The sequence below is a fragment of the Triticum aestivum genome, chromosome 4D (assembly GCF_018294505.1).
Source record: "Triticum aestivum cultivar Chinese Spring chromosome 4D, IWGSC CS RefSeq v2.1, whole genome shotgun sequence".
NCBI lineage: Eukaryota > Viridiplantae > Streptophyta > Magnoliopsida > Poales > Poaceae > Triticum > Triticum aestivum.
Genome location: NC_057805.1, coordinates 306,061,083 through 306,078,770, shown reverse-complemented (window position 1 = coordinate 306,078,770; position 17,688 = coordinate 306,061,083).

Sequence of the window (17,688 nt, the reverse complement as noted above, 5' to 3'; positions counted from 1 at the left end):
AAATGAATGTCTTCATCTGAAGACTTCGGTTTTCTTGAAGACTTTGAAAATGAGGAAATTGGTGTGACCTTGAAGATATTGATGCGAGGACAAAGAAGCATGAAGACTTTTGCTTTCGTAGTTTCATTTCCTTCTTTTGAGTCATAGGGAACACCATACTGTTAAAGGGGGTCGAGGTAATACTAAGGAAAAATTTCCAAGTGATGCTCATCTCAAAGCCTACACATACCCAATCCTTCGAGTGAAGCCTTTGGAAATCTCTTGCAGTTCAGTCAACTTCTTCAGTGACAGAGACAAAGTTCTTCTGGTCTCTAAGGAATTTGTTCTGACTAAAGAGTTAGGAATTCGCCAGTGCGAATTCCCTACAGTGAGGAACATGATAGCCCTGAGGAATTTGAGAGCTCAAATTTCTGACCGTTGCTGTGCATCGTGCGAGCTGTCCCAAATATCTTACCCACATCACGGTCATATCATTAGGGGCATTTATGTCTTATCATGTCGGGCTACTCCCTGGCTATAAATAGCCCCCCCTCAACCACTAGCTGGTTGGGTGCTCCGAGAAAACTTGACAGTTGTCATTTAGAGCATCCCATCCTCCGAGGACTTTGAGAGAAAATCATCATTGAGGAAAAACCAAAAACCCCAACACCTAAAACCCAAAAGTGATTGAGCATCACTAAAGAGATTGCTCCTGTGTGGAACCGACGCTTGTTACCTTTGAAGACTGTGCATCTTCTAGACGGTTTGGCGTCAAGGTCTAGAGCATCTAAGAGGAATTGTGGATCGCCGAGTGACCAAGTCTGTGAAGGTTTGGAAGTCACCTTGAAGACTTACCACGAGTGATTAGGCGAGGTCTGTGTGACCTTATCTCAAGGAGAATACGGTAAGGACTGTGTGTCCTGGGATGTGTGTCCTTTGGTTTAAATACCAAGCCGCTCCAACCAGACGTACAACTGTCACAACAGTTGGAGTTGGTCTACCAAATAACTGTCTTCACCGAGCTACTGGTTCTATTTCCTCAACCCTTTCATTTCCTTGCTTATGTGTTGATGAAATTGACCGTTACTGTTTGAAGACTTTGACTGAAGACTTTCTCAATTTCGTCAATCCTATTTCTTTAGTCACCTTGTCTTCTGCCTACTTATCCCGTTTACACGCTATCTGTGCTATGTGTATGTTTAATTTCATCATGATGACCATGCTACTGTCTTGTTATGCATGCACCTGAGTTATCCGTTGCTTATATTCCATCACTTGGCAAATTCCTCAAGTAGTATTTCCTTAGTGACGAATTTGTAAAAATCGCCTATTCACCCCCTAGTCGATATAACGCACTTTCAATTGGTATCAGAGCAAGGTACTCCCTTGTTCTGTGTGGATTTGGTTTAACCACCTGGAGTGTTATGTCGACTACAGGCATGATCAAGGTCTTGGCTGGGTGCCCTACCTTCGATGGGACGGACTACCCCTACTGGAAGAACAAGATGCACATGCATCTTGAGTCAATTGACAATGATCTTTGGTACATTCTGGAAAATGGCATTCCCTCCACCACTCCTTCCGTGAATGCTGCTGATGTGAAGAGATTCAAGCAACTCGACCCTCAAGCGAAGAATATCATATGTGGTCATTTGAGCAAAGGACAGTACGGCAGAGTGAGTGCTTTGGAAACTGCAAAGCTTATCTGGGATAGACTGTCCAAGGTCAACGAGGGAATCTCAACACAACGTGATTCTCGAGTTGACGTTCTTCGCAATCTCTTCAACCGCTTCGAAAGACTCGACAACAAGAATGTTCAACAAACCTTCGATTGCCTCACCGATATCTCCAATGAACTTCAAGCACTTTGTGCCACTAACATCACCGACCACGAGGTGGTGAAGAAATTTCTGTGATCATTTGATTCCTCATTCGATACACTGGCACTGATGATTCAAGAACGTGGAGACTACAAGTCACCAGATCCTGCTGGTATTCTCGAGAGACGGAATACTCATGAATTCCAACAAGCTGAGAAGAGAGACCTCTACGGGCCAAGCTATGGAAGATCATGTGCATTGAAGGCCAAGGCAATTTCCTCATCTGAAGGGGAAGATTCTGACAGCAGCCTTGGTGATCATGAGGAACTAAGCCAGTAGCTAGCAACGCTGATGAGGAAATTCCAGAAGTTCTCAAGGCGTGGCCGTCTCGGAAAATCTTCAAGAGGTGATGACTTGAGATCAGATTCTTCATCCCACGATTACAAGAATATGACTTGCCACAAATGCAAAAGCCCGGTCACTACATGGTTGATTGTCCTCAGTGGCTAAAGGAATCAAAGAATAAGAAGTACAAGGATGACAGTTTAGATGACTTCAAGAAAAATAAGAAATCTTCAAAGTCCTCACCGTCAAAATCTTCAAAGTGTTCATCTCACAAGAAGAGCAGTTCCCGAAAGGCTCGAGCATTTATTGGCAAGGAAATGGACTCTGAAGCTGAATCTAAGGAAAATGAGGAAGAGGAGGAATCGGAGGAGTTAGACTGTGGTGTGGCGAGCTTAGCTCTCGCTACTGCTTTCATCAGCAAGTCCATCTTCCACACTGAGGAATATGGCAACTCCAACACCGCTGATGATCGCGACGATGACTTTGCTCCCACCTATTGCTTCACGGCAAAAGGTGCCAAGGTACTCAAATATCCTTCCTTTGAATCTAGTGAAGATGAATCTGATGAAAACCTCAAACCTAGCTATTCCAAGCTTGCTAATATTGCCACTAAACAACAAAAAGCTTTGGAAAGGATTCACAATTTGCTAGAGAAAAGCGATGACCTGTTGGGTGAGGAATTGGATCGAACTCAAACTATGACTGCATCTTCAACGACTTCAGTCTAAGTTTGATAACCTTCAAGGTCATCATGAAACACTCTTAGCCAATCATGAGAAGCTTTCTTATGAATTTCTTCAAAGAAAGCAAGATCTTGAGAAACTAAGGGTGAGTCATGATGATCTTCAGAGGGAAAATGATTCCTTGCTTGCTCAACAGATCATTTCTGCTCAGGAAGAATTCATTCCACCATGTTTAAAATGCATCCAACATGAATCTGCTAATTCTTCACCTGAAAGTTCAAATGCTTCTATTGCTGCAAATTCTTCAACTATTTCTGTGGTCACAAATTTCTCATCTAAGGATACCACAAGTATTACTGACGAAAATGCAGGGTTCAAGGAATTGTATGTGATAGGCATGTACAAAAGCCTCAAAGGGCATCAAGCTCTTTGTGATGTGCTTAAAAAGCAGATCCTGAATAGGAACCCTAGGAAAGAGAGTATTGCATTTGAGAGGAAACTCAATGCTGATGGATCTTACTGGAAACCTGAGCAGTATCCCAAAACCTCATGGGTTGTTGCAAAAGGACCTCCCATAGATCCATCTACTTTATCTGGCTTTACATGTGAATCTTCATGTTCATTTGACGAGTCATTTGACTCCAACTGTAAACTGTTCAAAAATCAGAATGGCGAGGTATTTGCCAGATATGTTGGAACTAACTGCAGGAATGGTCCACCTATGAAGAAAATTTGGGTTCCCAAAAGGTGTCTTGAAAGTCTTCAGGTGAATGCCCTCATGACACCACCTATGAAGAATAGGAACCCCATATCAAATTCTTCATACGGACCAAATTCCTCATATGGTCAAAAGTACACTTATCCTCATGCTAATGCTTCTGTTTCGCAGGGAAAATCTAAGAGTCATGAATATGTGCATTATTCTTCAAATCATTATGTTCATAAGTCCTCGAAGAATTTCTCTGCTTATTCATATGCATACTCTAACCCCTCTTCTGTGAAACAAAGTGCACTGGCTTCAATGCCACCTTTCTCATATGGATCTTGCAAAATGATGAACTCTTTGCCACCCCTCCAGATGTGGGTGGTGAAGAAAATGAACTAATCTCTTATGCAGGGTCAGGTCTCCAGACGAACTTGAACGTCTGAAGAATTCGCTGGAGACCTGAGAATGCTTGAAAGGATGCAAGCTAATCACGAAGAAATGAATTACTCATTTCCCACGTCCTTATATTGCTATATCTATTAGCACTACTTGATGAAATTCTATCTGATGAATTTGGTATCATATTCTTCACTCCGAAGTATATGAGTTCGTAAGATGTACTAATTCGTCTGCAGGATGAATCTCTCAAAGCTATTGAGTGGGTCCTCGACAGTGGATGTACAAATCACATGAATGGTGACAAGAACTTACTCATGGACTCTGCTCTATCTCCATCGCATCTAAAGCATATCACCTACGCTGATAAAGGAAAAAAAAGCAAGGTATTGGGTCTACGTAGGGTTGCAATCTCAAAGGATCGACACATGGATAAAGTCATGCTTGTCGAGTCCCTCGGATTCAACCTCGTGTCTGTCTCAATGCTTTGTGATCTTGATATGGTTGTCATCTTTGGCAAATATCGTTGCATAGTATTCATGGAATCTGACAAATCCAAACTCTTCAAAGGCTTTAGGAGAGGAGACTTGTATATTTTTGATTTCTCTGCAGGACCACAACCTGCCACATGTCTACTTGCAAAATCTTCAGAAGGCTGGTTATGGCATCGACGACTTGGTCATGCTGGCATGAGGAACTTGCACATGCTTGTGAAGAAGAAGCGCATCATCGGCATCGAGGGTGTCAAATTCCTCAAAGATCATCTTTGTGGGGCTTGTGAGGCTGGAAAGATGAGCAGATCCAAGCATCCCTCGAAGACTATCATGACTACCACTCGTCCTTTTGAATTGCTTCACATGGACAACTTTGGACCCACTCATTATGCCACACTAACAAATGTAGCATCATTATATGGCTTTGTTATTGTTGATGATTATTCTCGTTACACCTACTGAAGTGCAAGAAGTCTTCATACGATTTTCCTCAAGGGCCTTGACGAATTTCGGTGTGAAGATCAAGCATATCAGGAGTGACAATGGGACCGTGTTCAAGAACACTGGTCTTGATGACTATCTTGATGAACTTGGTATTACTCATGAGTTATTTGCCCCATACACTCCTCAGCAGAATGGTGTCGTGGAGCGCAAGCACAGGACTCTTGTTGAGATGGCTCGCACCATGCTTGATGAATACAAGACGCCTCGTCGCTTCTGGCCTGAGGCTATTGATACTACATGCCACATCATCAACAGGGTATATCTTCAAAAATTCCTCAAGAAAACCTCATATGAGCTCCTCACTGACAAGAAACCCAATGTGAGTTATTCCAAAGTCTTCAGTGCTAAATGTTGGATTAGAGATCCTCATCACAACTCAAAATTTGCACTGAAAGCACATGAAGGTTTTATGCTTGGTTACGGAAAGGACTCGCACACCTACAGAGTCTTCAACACTTATCACAACAAGGTTGTTGAAACTGTAGATGTGCGGTTCGATGAGACTAACGGCTCGCAAAGAGAGCACCTACCTCCTGTGCTAGATGAAATGTCTCCTGAGGAATCCATCAAGTTAAAGGCTACTGAAAATGTCATACCCACTAAAGAACCTGCTGAAGAAGTTATTCCAGACCATGAAGGCAATCGTATTAGTGCACCTGAGGAAAATGGCGCTAAAGAAAATGCTCAACCCAATCAAAGTCGTCAACCTGCTCATCCTCGCGTGGCAAATGAAGTGCAGATTGAGAAAATCCTCGACAACATTAATGCATCAGGTCCTCTCACACGCTCAAAAGCTTCACATTTGTCTAACTTTTGTGGGCACTTCGCTTTTGTCTCTATCATAGAGCCCACCAAATTTGATGAGGCATTTCTGGAGCCTGAGCGGATTCAAGCTATGCAAGAGGAATTGCATCAATTTGAGCTCAACAATGTGTGGGAACTTATCAAGCGACCAGATCCTCGCAAGCACAACATCATAGGTACCAAGTGGATCTACCGCAACAAGCAAGACAAAAATGGCCTAGTAGTGAGGAATAAGGCTCGTCTTGTAGCTCAGGGCTACACACAGGTTGAAGGAATTGATTTCGATGAAACTTTTGCACCTGTTGCTAGACTTGAAGCTATTCGCATATTGCTTGCTTATGCTAACCATCATAATATCATCTTATATCAAATGGATGTGAAAAGTGCATTCCTCAATGGTAAGTTTGAGGAAGCACTACTGCAGGATGCTGCTAACGCGACACTACGATCAGAGACCCTTCGAGGAAACTTTGTGCAATGCAATAATCGCAAACGGTGGTGTAAAAGAACCATCAAAAAAGGTGCGAACTGTTTGCGATGGCGGAGCCATCAAACACGGTTCAGACTTTAGTTGTGTGTGCGATGCAGGGCATACGGTTCAGTCCAATGAACTATTTGTGATGAGGCAGAACAAAAGAAACGGGCAGCCTGATGAAGGCGTGTGGGATATACATCATACGGTTCACTCGGATGAACTGTTTGTGATTAGGCAACACAAAAGAAACGGTCAGCCAGATCAAGGTGTGTGTGATTGAGGGCATATGCTTCAGAAGGATTAACTGTTTGCGATTAGGAAACAGAACAGAAATGGGTCAGCCAGATCAAAGTGTCTGCGATTGATGGCATACACTTCACATGGATCAACTGTTTGCGATTAGCCACAACAAACTGAAACAGTTAGATAGATCAACGTGTGTGCGCTAGACGGACACACACATTCTAATTAAAAGAAACGTGTGCGATGGTAATAACGAGCTCGCACGGTTGTTGGAACAAGACATGTGCTGACATTGCCTATTGCGGTGCACCATCTGGTGCAAACGCCACGTACGTGGCCGAGAAGGCATACGTGCCCACGTTACACCTTCCGGGAATAGTGCCGCACTTATAACCGTCAGTAAATTTTGAGCATGCGTCCCGTCACATTCCAAATTGCAAACCTGTTCACACCGATTAAAACCTAAACGGTTTCCCACTTAGGAGCGTATTACTACTCGGTTATAAATACTACTACTCCAAGATGACTGCACATTCCTCCTCAACTCCTCATTCACAAAAACAAACAAGTCATTCATCATCGTTCCCTTTGCGTCTGCCATGGCCAGTGTGAGTTCTGGGTCGAGAGATTGCCACCAGGGAGATGCGAACATGGAAGCAGAAGCACGAGAGATGTCCCGCCTCGCCGCGAACGCAGCCGACATGTCCCGCCGCGCGGCCGTAGCAGCACAGAGGTCCTGCGCGCCGCCGAAGCAGCACGCAGGTCCCGCCGCGCCATCGATGCGGCAGACTGGTCCGACCGCGTCGCGGAAGCAGAAGAGATGTCCCGCTGCGCCGCGAATGCAGTAGAGATGTCCTCCCGCGCCGCGGCAGCCTGGGAAAATGTCTCACGGGTAGGCGAGGACTCTTACAGGCGCATGCATGCGATCGTCCATAGCCAGATGGATCAGATCTCCGGCTGGGAGAGGTTGCAGGACGACATGAAAGCCTCTTTTGAAGAGGCTACCGGCGTCATTGTCGGTGTCAAAACAGGCGGATCTCGGATAGGGGGTCCCGAACTGTGCGTCTAAGGCAGATGGTAACAGAAGGCGGGGGACACAATGTTTACCCAGGTTCGGGCCCTCTTGATGGAGGTAATACCCTACTTCCTGCTTGATTGATCTTGATGATATGAGTATTACAAGAGTTGATCTACCACGAGATCGTAGAGGCTAAACCCTAGAAGCTAGCTTATGATTATGATTGTTCCTGTCCTACGGACTAAACCCTTCGGTTTATATAGACACCGGAGGGGGCTAGGGTTACACAGAGTCGGTTACAAGGGAGGAGATCTACAGATCCGAATTGCCAAGCTTGCCTTCCACGCCAAGGAGAGTCCCACCCAGACATGGGACGAAGTCTCCAATCTTGTATCTTCATAGTCCAACAGTCCGGCCAAAGGATATAGTCCGGCTGTCCGAGGACCCCCTAATCCAGGACTCCCTCAGTCATCCGGCAACTAAATGAGAGCAATGCGAAGCTCCGGGCCGAGCGCAACCTGCTGAGGGTGAAGATCGTCGGAAGTGTGGAGTAGCAGGAGGAGACCACTGCCTTGTTGAAGAGGACCGGTGTCATCGTCGAGAAACTTATGGACGAGAATGCCATGCTGCGCATCGAGCGCAGAAGGCTGGTGGAGGAATCCGTGGATGCTCTCAAGCAGCATCTTGAGGACAAGAAAGAGCTCATCGCCGCTCGCCGTGGAGACTAGTTCCCGCGGCCTGCAGCAACGTAGAGATCAGCGAGCTAGATTGTTGTCTTCCTTCTTCTTTTGCCCTTGTGTATTTCGGGCGTTGCCGCATGTGGCTTTTTTTAATTATGTTCCTAAATATGCAAGACAATTACTATCCACTGTCATCGTCCTTATATTCATCATGCTTGCTATAAGTCGCAGTCGATGCTATATAGGTCCGTCAGATCTTACATAAAGATCTGTGCAAAACTTTCTTTTCAGATTTTCATTTTTCTCTCTTAAATCTCAGTCCAGTGAGACATATAGCCACGCCGTAGACCAGGGGCTCGGGCGCCATTAATGGAGATGTTGGGAGGGAGGTGCGAGGCGGGTAGCGGTCAAAGGGCTCTCCTCCCGATGAGCACGCGCAGGGATCTGATCGCACGCCTCCCGTACTCAAATAGCTACCCCGCACGGCACCTCCTAGGCAATAAAAAAAGGGGACGCATGGCGGCACGTAATTGGTAAGTAGAATGCTCACGGTTCCAATAATACTTGTGTTTCCGATTTTTAACGTGACAACACTTGTTTCAAAATGACTTTGTTGATTGTTCATGTGTGCGCCTTCGCAAATCGGACAGAAAAATTACCACAGCATGTTGGTGCCATGTCATGACACCATGCCAAGTTTCATGATTTTCAGGCGTGTTTTGGATTTATAGGAATTAAAAAACCAAGTTTCTTTCCGGCCGAGCCACGACACCCAGATGTTTGAATTTCATTCCCATTTCTTGCATGGGACCTAGAAATTCACCCAAGGACACACATGTGATTTTTCAAACAACTTTGGTGCACTGGAGCTTGTTCTTGTAGTTCAAATTTGAATTATGCACATTAAATGCGCAGAAACTTAATCAATTTATAAAAAGGCCAAACGAACCCGGAATAATTCCAAAATTTAGCACGATACTTTTATTTGGTCTAATCTGCCTGTGTAAAAAAATTAAGGCGGGAGAAGGCAGTGTACGTATGTCGTTTCGCACACGGAGGTGACACGTTCCCTCTCGGAACCACGAGCCTTCTTGAGGGAAGCTCCGGTTTACAACTTACACCAAAGCTTGTCCCAATTCGGCCAAAAAAATTACCGCAGCATGTTGGTGCCATGTCATGACACCATGCCAAGTTTCATGATTTTCAGGCGTGTTTCGGATTTACAGGCATTAAAAACCAAGTTTCTCAATCTTTCCAGCCGAGCCACGACGCCCAGATGTTTGAATTTCATTCCCATTTCTTGCATGGGACCTATAATTCACCCAAGGACACACATGTGATTTTTCAACCAACTTTGGTGCACTGGAGCATGTGCTTGTAGTTCAAATTTGAATTATGCACATTAAATGCACAGAAACTCAATTAATGTATAAAAAAGGCCAAATGAACCCAGAATAATTCCAAAATTTAGCACGATACTTCTATTTGGTCTACTCTGCCTGTGTAAAAAAATTAAGGCAGGAGAAGGCAGTGTACGTATCTCGTTTCGCACACGGAGGTGACATGTTCCCTCTCGGAACCACGAGCCTTATTGAGGAAAGCTCCGGCTTGCAAGAAGCTTACACCAAAGCTTATCCCAATTCGGCCAAAAAAAATTACCGTAGCATGTTGGTGCCATGTCATGACACCATGCCAAGTTTCATGATTTTCAGGCGTGTTTTGGATTTACAGGAATTAAAAAACCAAGTTTCTCAATCTTTCTGGCCGAGCCACGACGCCCAGATGTTTGAATTTCATTCCCATTTCTTCCATGGGACCTATAAATTCACCCAAGGACACACATGTGATTTTCAACCAACTTTGGTGCACTGGAGCATGTGATTGTAGTTCAAATTTGAATTATGCACATTAAATGCGCAGAAACTCAGTTACTGTATAAAAAGGCCAAATGAACCCGAAATAATTTCAAAATTTAGCACGATACTTCTATTTGGTCTAATCTGCCTGTGTAAAAAAGTTAAGGCGGGAGAAGGCAGTGTACGTATCCTGTTTCGCACACGGAGGTGACATGTTCCCTCTCGGAACCACGAGCCTTCTTGAGGGAAGCTCCGGTTTGCAAGTAACTTACACAAAAGCTTGTCCCAATTAGGCCAAAAAAATTACCGCAGCATGTTGGTGCCATGTCATGACACCATGCCAAGTTTCATGATTTTCAGGCATGTTTTGGATTTACAGGAATTAAAAAACCAAGATTCTCAATCTTTCCGGCCGAGCCACGACGCCCAGATGTTTGAATTTCATTCCCATTTATTGCATGGGACCTATAAATTCACCCAAGGACACACATGTGATTTTCAACCAAATTTGGTGCACTGGAGCATGTGCTTGTAGTTCAAATTTGAATTATGCACATTAAATACGCGGAAACTCAATTAATGTATAAAAAAGGCCAAATGAACCCGGAATAATTCCAAAATTTAGCACGATACTTCTATTTGGTCTAATCTGCCTGTGTAAAAAATTTAAGGCGAGAGAAGGCAGTGTACGTATCTCGTTTCGCACACGGAGGTAACACGTTCCCTCTCAGAACCACGAGCCTTCTTGAGGGAAGCTCTGGTTTGCAAGAAGCTTACACCAAAGTTTGTCCCAATTCAGCCAAAAAAATTACCGCAACGTTGGTGCCATGTCATGACACCATGCCAAGTTTCATGATTTTCAGGCGTGTTTTGGATTTACAGGATTTAAAAAACCAAGTTTCTTAATATTTCCCACCGAGCCACGACGCCCAGATGTTTGAATTTCATTCCCATTTCTTGCATGGGACCTAGAAATTCACCCAAGGACACACATGTGATTTTTCAAACAACTTTGGTGCACTGGAGCTTGTTCTTGTAGTTCAAATTTGAATTATGCACATTAAATGCGCAGAAACTTAATCAATTTATAAAAAGGCCAAACGAACCCGGAATAATTCCAAAATTTAGCACGATACTTTTATTTGGTCTAATCTGCCTGTGTAAAAAAATTAAGGCGGGAGAAGGCAGTGTACGTATGTCGTTTCGCACACGGAGGTGACACGTTCCCTCTCGGAACCACGAGCCTTCTTGAGGGAAGCTCCGGTTTACAACTTACACCAAAGCTTGTCCCAATTCGGCCAAAAAAATTACCGCAGCATGTTGGTGCCATGTCATGACACCATGCCAAGTTTCATGATTTTCAGGCGTGTTTCGGATTTACAGGCATTAAAAAACCAAGTTTCTCAATCTTTCCAGCCGAGCCACGACGCCCAGATGTTTGAATTTCATTCCCATTTCTTGCATGGGACCTATAATTCACCCAAGGACACACATGTGATTTTTCAACCAACTTTGGTGCACTGGAGCATGTGCTTGTAGTTCAAATTTGAATTATGCACATTAAATGCACAGAAACTCAATTAATGTATAAAAAAGGCCAAATGAAACCAGAATAATTCCAAAATTTAGCACGATACTTCTATTTGGTCTACTCTGCCTGTGTAAAAAAATTAAGGCAGGAGAAGGCAGTGTACGTATCTCGTTTCGCACACGGAGGTGACACGTTCCCTCTCGGAACCACGAGCCTTATTGAGGAAAGCTCCGGCTTGCAAGAAGCTTACACCAAAGCTTATCCCAATTCGGCCAAAAAAAATTACCGTAGCATGTTGGTGCCATGTCATGACACCATGCCAAGTTTCATGATTTTCAGGCGTGTTTTGGATTTACAGGAATTAAAAAACCAAGTTTCTCAATCTTTCCGGCCGAGCCACGACGCCCAGATGTTTGAATTTCATTCCCATTTCTTCCATGTGACCTATAAATTCACCCAAGGACACACATGTGATTTTCAACCAACTTTGGTGCACTGGAGCATGTGCTTGTAGTTCAAATTTGAATTATGCACATTAAATGCGCAGAAACTCAGTTAATGTATAAAAAGGCCAAATGAACCCGAAATAATTCCAAAATTTAGCACGATACTTCTATTTGGTCTAATCTGCCTGTGTAAAAAAGTTAAGGCGGGAGAAGGCAGTGTACGTATCCTGTTTCGCACACGGAGGTGACATGTTCCCTCTCGGAACCACGAGCCTTCTTGAGGGAAGCTCCGGTTTGCAAGTAGCTTACACAAAAGCTTGTCCCAATTAGGCCAAAAAAATTACCGCAGCATGTTGGTGCCATGTCATGACACCATGCCAAGTTTCATGATTTTCAGGCATGTTTTGGATTTACAGGAATTAAAAACCAAGATTCTCAATCTTTCCGGCCGAGCCACGACGCCCAGATGTTTGAATTTCATTCCCATTTATTGCATGGGACCTATAAATTCACCCAAGGACACACATGTGATTTTCAACCAAATTTGGTGCACTGGAGCATGTGCTTGTAGTTCAAATTTGAATTATGCACATTAAATACGCGGAAACTCAATTAATGTATAAAAAGGCCAAATGAACCCGGAATAATTCCAAAATTTAGCACGATACTTCTATTCAGTCTAATCTGCCTGTGTAAAAAATTGAAGGCGAGAGAAGGCAGTGTACGTATCTCGTTTCGCACACGGAGGTAACACGTTCCCTCTCGGAACCACGAGCCTTCTTGAGGGAAGCTCCGGTTTGCAAGAAGCTTACACCAAAGTTTGTCCCAATTCGGCCAAAAAAATTACCGCAACGTTGGTGCCATGTCATGACACCATACCAAGTTTCATGATTTTCAGGCGTGTTTTGGATTTACAGAATTTAAAAAACCAAGTTTCTTAATATTTCCCACCGAGCCACGACGCCCAGATGTTTGAATTTCATTCCCATTTCTTGCATGGGACCTAGAAATTCACCCAAGGACACACATGTGATTTTTCAAACAACTTTGGTGCACTGGAGCTTGTTCTTGTAGTTCAAATTTGAATTATGCACATTAAATGCGCAGAAACTTAATCAATTTATAAAAAGGCCAAACGAACCCGGAATAATTCCAAAATTTAGCACGATACTTTTATTTGGTCTAATCTGCCTGTGTAAAAAAATTAAGGCGGGAGAAGGCAGTGTACGTATGTCGTTTCGCACACGGAGGTGACACGTTCCCTCTTGGAACCACGAGCCTTCTTGAGGGAAGCTCCGGTTTACAACTTACACCAAAGCTTGTCCCAATTCGGCCAAAAAAATTACCGCAGCATGTTGGTGCCATGTCATGACACCATGCCAAGTTTCATGATTTTCAGGCGTGTTTCGGATTTACAGGCATTAAAAAACCAAGTTTCTCAATCTTTCCAGCCGAGCCACGACGCCCAGATGTTTGAATTTCATTCCCATTTCTTGCATGGGACCTATAATTCACCCAAGGACACACATGTGATTTTTCAACCAACTTTGGTGCACTGGAGCATGTGCTTGTAGTTCAAATTTGAATTATGCACATTAAATGCACAGAAACTCAATTAATGTATAAAAAAGGCCAAATGAAACCAGAATAATTCCAAAATTTAGCACGATACTTCTATTTGGTCTACTCTGCCTGTGTAAAAAAATTAAGGCAGGAGAAGGCAGTGTACGTATCTCGTTTCGCACACGGAGGTGACACGTTCCCTCTCGGAACCACGAGCCTTATTGAGGAAAGCTCCGGCTTGCAAGAAGCTTACACCAAAGCTTATCCCAATTCGGCCAAAAAATTTACCGCAGCATGTTGGTGCCATGTCATGACACCATGACAAGTTTCATGATTTTCAGGCGTGTTTTGGATTTACAGGAATTAAAAAACCAAGTTTCTCAATCTTTCCGGTCGAGCCACGACGCCCAGATGTTTGAATTTCATTCCCATTTCTTGCATGGGACCTATAAATTCACCCAAAGACACACATGTGATTTTTCAACAAACTTTGGTGCATTGGAGCATGTGCTTGTAGTTAAAATTTGAATTATGCACATTAAATGCCTAGAAACTCAATTAATGCATAAAAATGCGAAACGAACCCAGAATAATTCCAAATTTAAACTCAACACTCATGTACTAGCTGTATGTTCACTGTACGTAAATGTTCTAGAAATTCAAACACCATCCTTTCCCTCCGTAACACCATTTTGTCTTTCAAAACGTAATGAAAAAATCAGGTATACGACAAATAGTTTACTAGAAAGAATCGTGTGGATGCGATATAAAATATCTTGGTGCATGGTCTTGTCTGGCTTACGCAGGAAGCATCGTCGTCTACAATCCACCGCCCCCGCTTGAACCACACTTGTGTGCCAGTTTCTCGCTGCACCGAGCGAATTTTTTTTGCCACCGCGGAAATATCTATCTCCCCGCCCCCTCCCTCCTACCAAAAGCCACATTTCCACTGTCCCTCCTTGCTTTCCAAGTTCAAACCTTCACTACTGCTTACTGGAAGCTCAGCCTCCTCGCTGGCGAACCTTCTTCTTGCAGCGCCGCCTCCTCGCCGGCTACCCTTCTTCTTGCAGCATCGCCTCCTCGCCGGCGACCCTTCTTCTTGCAGCGCTGCCTCCTCACCAGTGACCCTTCTTCTTGCTGCACGGCCTCCTCGCTGCCGACCCTTCTTCTTGCTGCGCGGCCTCGTCGATATGGTCAGGTAATCCACACCCCACCCACACCATCCTCCTCCTTTCCCGTCCCACATGCCCCGACCGACGGCGTGACACCTTCCACCAAAATCACTGCCCCCTCCTCCAATTAAGCGCCGCCCATAGCCATTTTGCATCCAGTATAACATGGAGCTCAGTAGCATGCGGCCGCACACGCGCACGAGGTTGCTATGGTTGCCATGCGTGTCGACCGCCAGATCTTGGAGGAGCACCTCGTCTTCGAGGCCACCGTCGACACTGCCACGCGGTTGTCTACTTTAAAATACAGTTCGTGCTGTTTTCTCGAGGCCACTGCCAGTGCCTTCTAGTGATTTGTCCTCTGTAATGTTAATATGCAATCTGATGTTCAGTTAACATTTTGGTCCTCTGAAATGTAATGTTCCGTTAACACTTTGGTCCAACAATTGCTACATTTCATAGTATTGTTCTCAAGCATTCTTTGTTTTGTTAACTATCTTATCTTCTAGTACATGTTTGTATTCTGCAATGTCGTGCTCAGTTAACTATTTTGGTTCATTTGGTCTGTTGTCCATTTAACTGTTTGGTTTAGTTCTGCAATTTGATTTTCATTTGCCGTGGGTACAATTTTATATTGTTATGCATGTGACACCATCAAATTTGGCTGTACTCAATACATATTCTACTGATAGTATGGCAACTCTCAGTTAACCTGATCAAGATCTTCCTTATGTGTGTTGCAGGGAAACAATGGGAGGCACTGCGGTTTACCATCCAGGTTTGTTCAAGCAAGGTCCTTTAGCTAATAGCACATTATTGTGTAGTTTCAGGAATCATTCTAATATTAAGGTTTCTTACAATTTGGTCTTGCACATGTAGGTCCTGCTGTCAGAGGCTTAGACCCACTGTTCGACCCATTTTGCATATGGGGAAATGAGATGTCCATGAATATCAGTCAAGTCAAGAAACTCAAAAAGATTGTTAGGATGAAGAAACTTGCGACGAATAACAGCAAGATCTTTGTTTGCACAATGAAGAAGCCATCAGTCAACTATAGGATGGTACCAACCCTTTTACCTTGTTTTTACCCCTTGCGCCATTTCAAAATTTACAACAGGGATTTATGCATAGCTTTGTTTTCAGTACTTTTCAAAGCAGTTCACCGATGATTACCTCTCAAACCACCTGCATGGTCAAGAGGCGAGGAAGGTATTCATTCAACACCCACGGTACAATATTGAAGTCTTGCTGAAGAGGATGAAGGTTGGGCAGGCAATTATCCATAGCCATTGGCCTAAAGTTGTAAGGACATTCAACATCACTGAAGGCTCAATATTTGCCTTCCACTTCTGCAGTTTCCCAGATGAGATTCATCTATCTATTTATCGTGTATGATGCTACATTCCAAAGGTTTTTGATGCTGCATGTGAAACTTGGTGCTGTTGTGTAATGGCGTAACTGAGTGCCGAAGCTATCAGATGTAATTCGATTATGAAATCCTGGTTGCTTTTATACGGATATGCAATATCTGGCGTGTTTATAAGAAATATCAGTTTGATTAGTACATGGATTATCAATAATAGGCTAATTACCCTGCTTATTGGGGTTTTCTTTTGCAGACGATTACTCAGACATCACCGTGGGCGATGAACTCAAACAACCCGCACGGTTTCTAGAAAGTAGGCGTGTTCGATCAACTAACAATCACACACGGCTTCCGGCAGCGAACTGTTTGCGTTAGGCCACCTTGCACAAATGTTTCCACACAAAGAACTGCGTGTGATATACATACCTACAGAAATGTTTTTCTAGGATTCACCCCGTGGGATGTACATACCTACAGAAATGATTTTCTGGAATTCACCGTGTGGGATGTACATACCCACGGAAATGATTTTCTGGGATTCACCGTGTGGGATGTATATACCTACGGAAATGATTGGGTTTCGATGCCTCGTCCAATCGCACATGAGCTCATTTGGTGTCCCAGGAGGGCCTATCCCCGACGGTTTCTGGGTCGTGTGGGAAGGACCCCCTATCACCCACACTCACTTGGCGACAGTTCCAAATGCCGTCGCAGAAAGGGGTTAAAAACCGTTTGTATAGCACGTCACTGTACCAGTGAAGAAGTATATGTTGCTCAACCCCCAGGTTTTGAAGATCCTAAGCATCCTGACAAAGTCTTCAGACTCAACAAGGCCCTCTATGGCCTCAAGCAGGCTCCTCGAGCGTGGTATGATACACTGAAGGAATTCCTCATCTAGAAATGCTTCAAACCCGGTTCACTTGACCCAACTCTTTTCACAAAAACTTATGATGATGAATTATTCGTGTGCCAAATATATGTGGATGATATTTTCTTGGGCTGTACCGACGAACGTTACAGTGATGAATTTGGATACATGATGCGCGAAGAATATAAAATGTCCATGATATGAGAATTGAAATTCTTCTTAGGTCTTCAAATCCATCAACAACGCAATGGCATCTTCATATCTCAAGAGAAATACCTCAAGGATGTTCTGATGAAATTTGGCATGCAAGATTGCAAAGGCGTCAAAATCCCTATGCCCACAAATGGCCAACTCTACACCGACGAAAATGGGAAAGATTTCGATCAAAAGGTATACCGCTCCATGATTGGTTCTTTATTGTACCTATGTGCATCTGGGCCAGATACCATGCTTAGTGGTTTCATGTGTGCCTGTTTTCATGCTACACCGAAGGAATCACACCATAAGGCTGTGAAACATATTCTTCGATATCTAGCTGACACTCCAACACTTGGATTATGGTATCCCAAGGGCTCGGCTTTTGATCTCATTGGATATTCTGACTCTGACTATGCTGGTGATCGGGTGGATCACAAGTCAACGTCAGGCACATGCCATTTCCTCGGACGATCCTTAGTATGTTGGTCCTCGAAGAAGCAGAACTATGTATCACTGTCTACTGCTGAAGCTGAGTATATTGCTG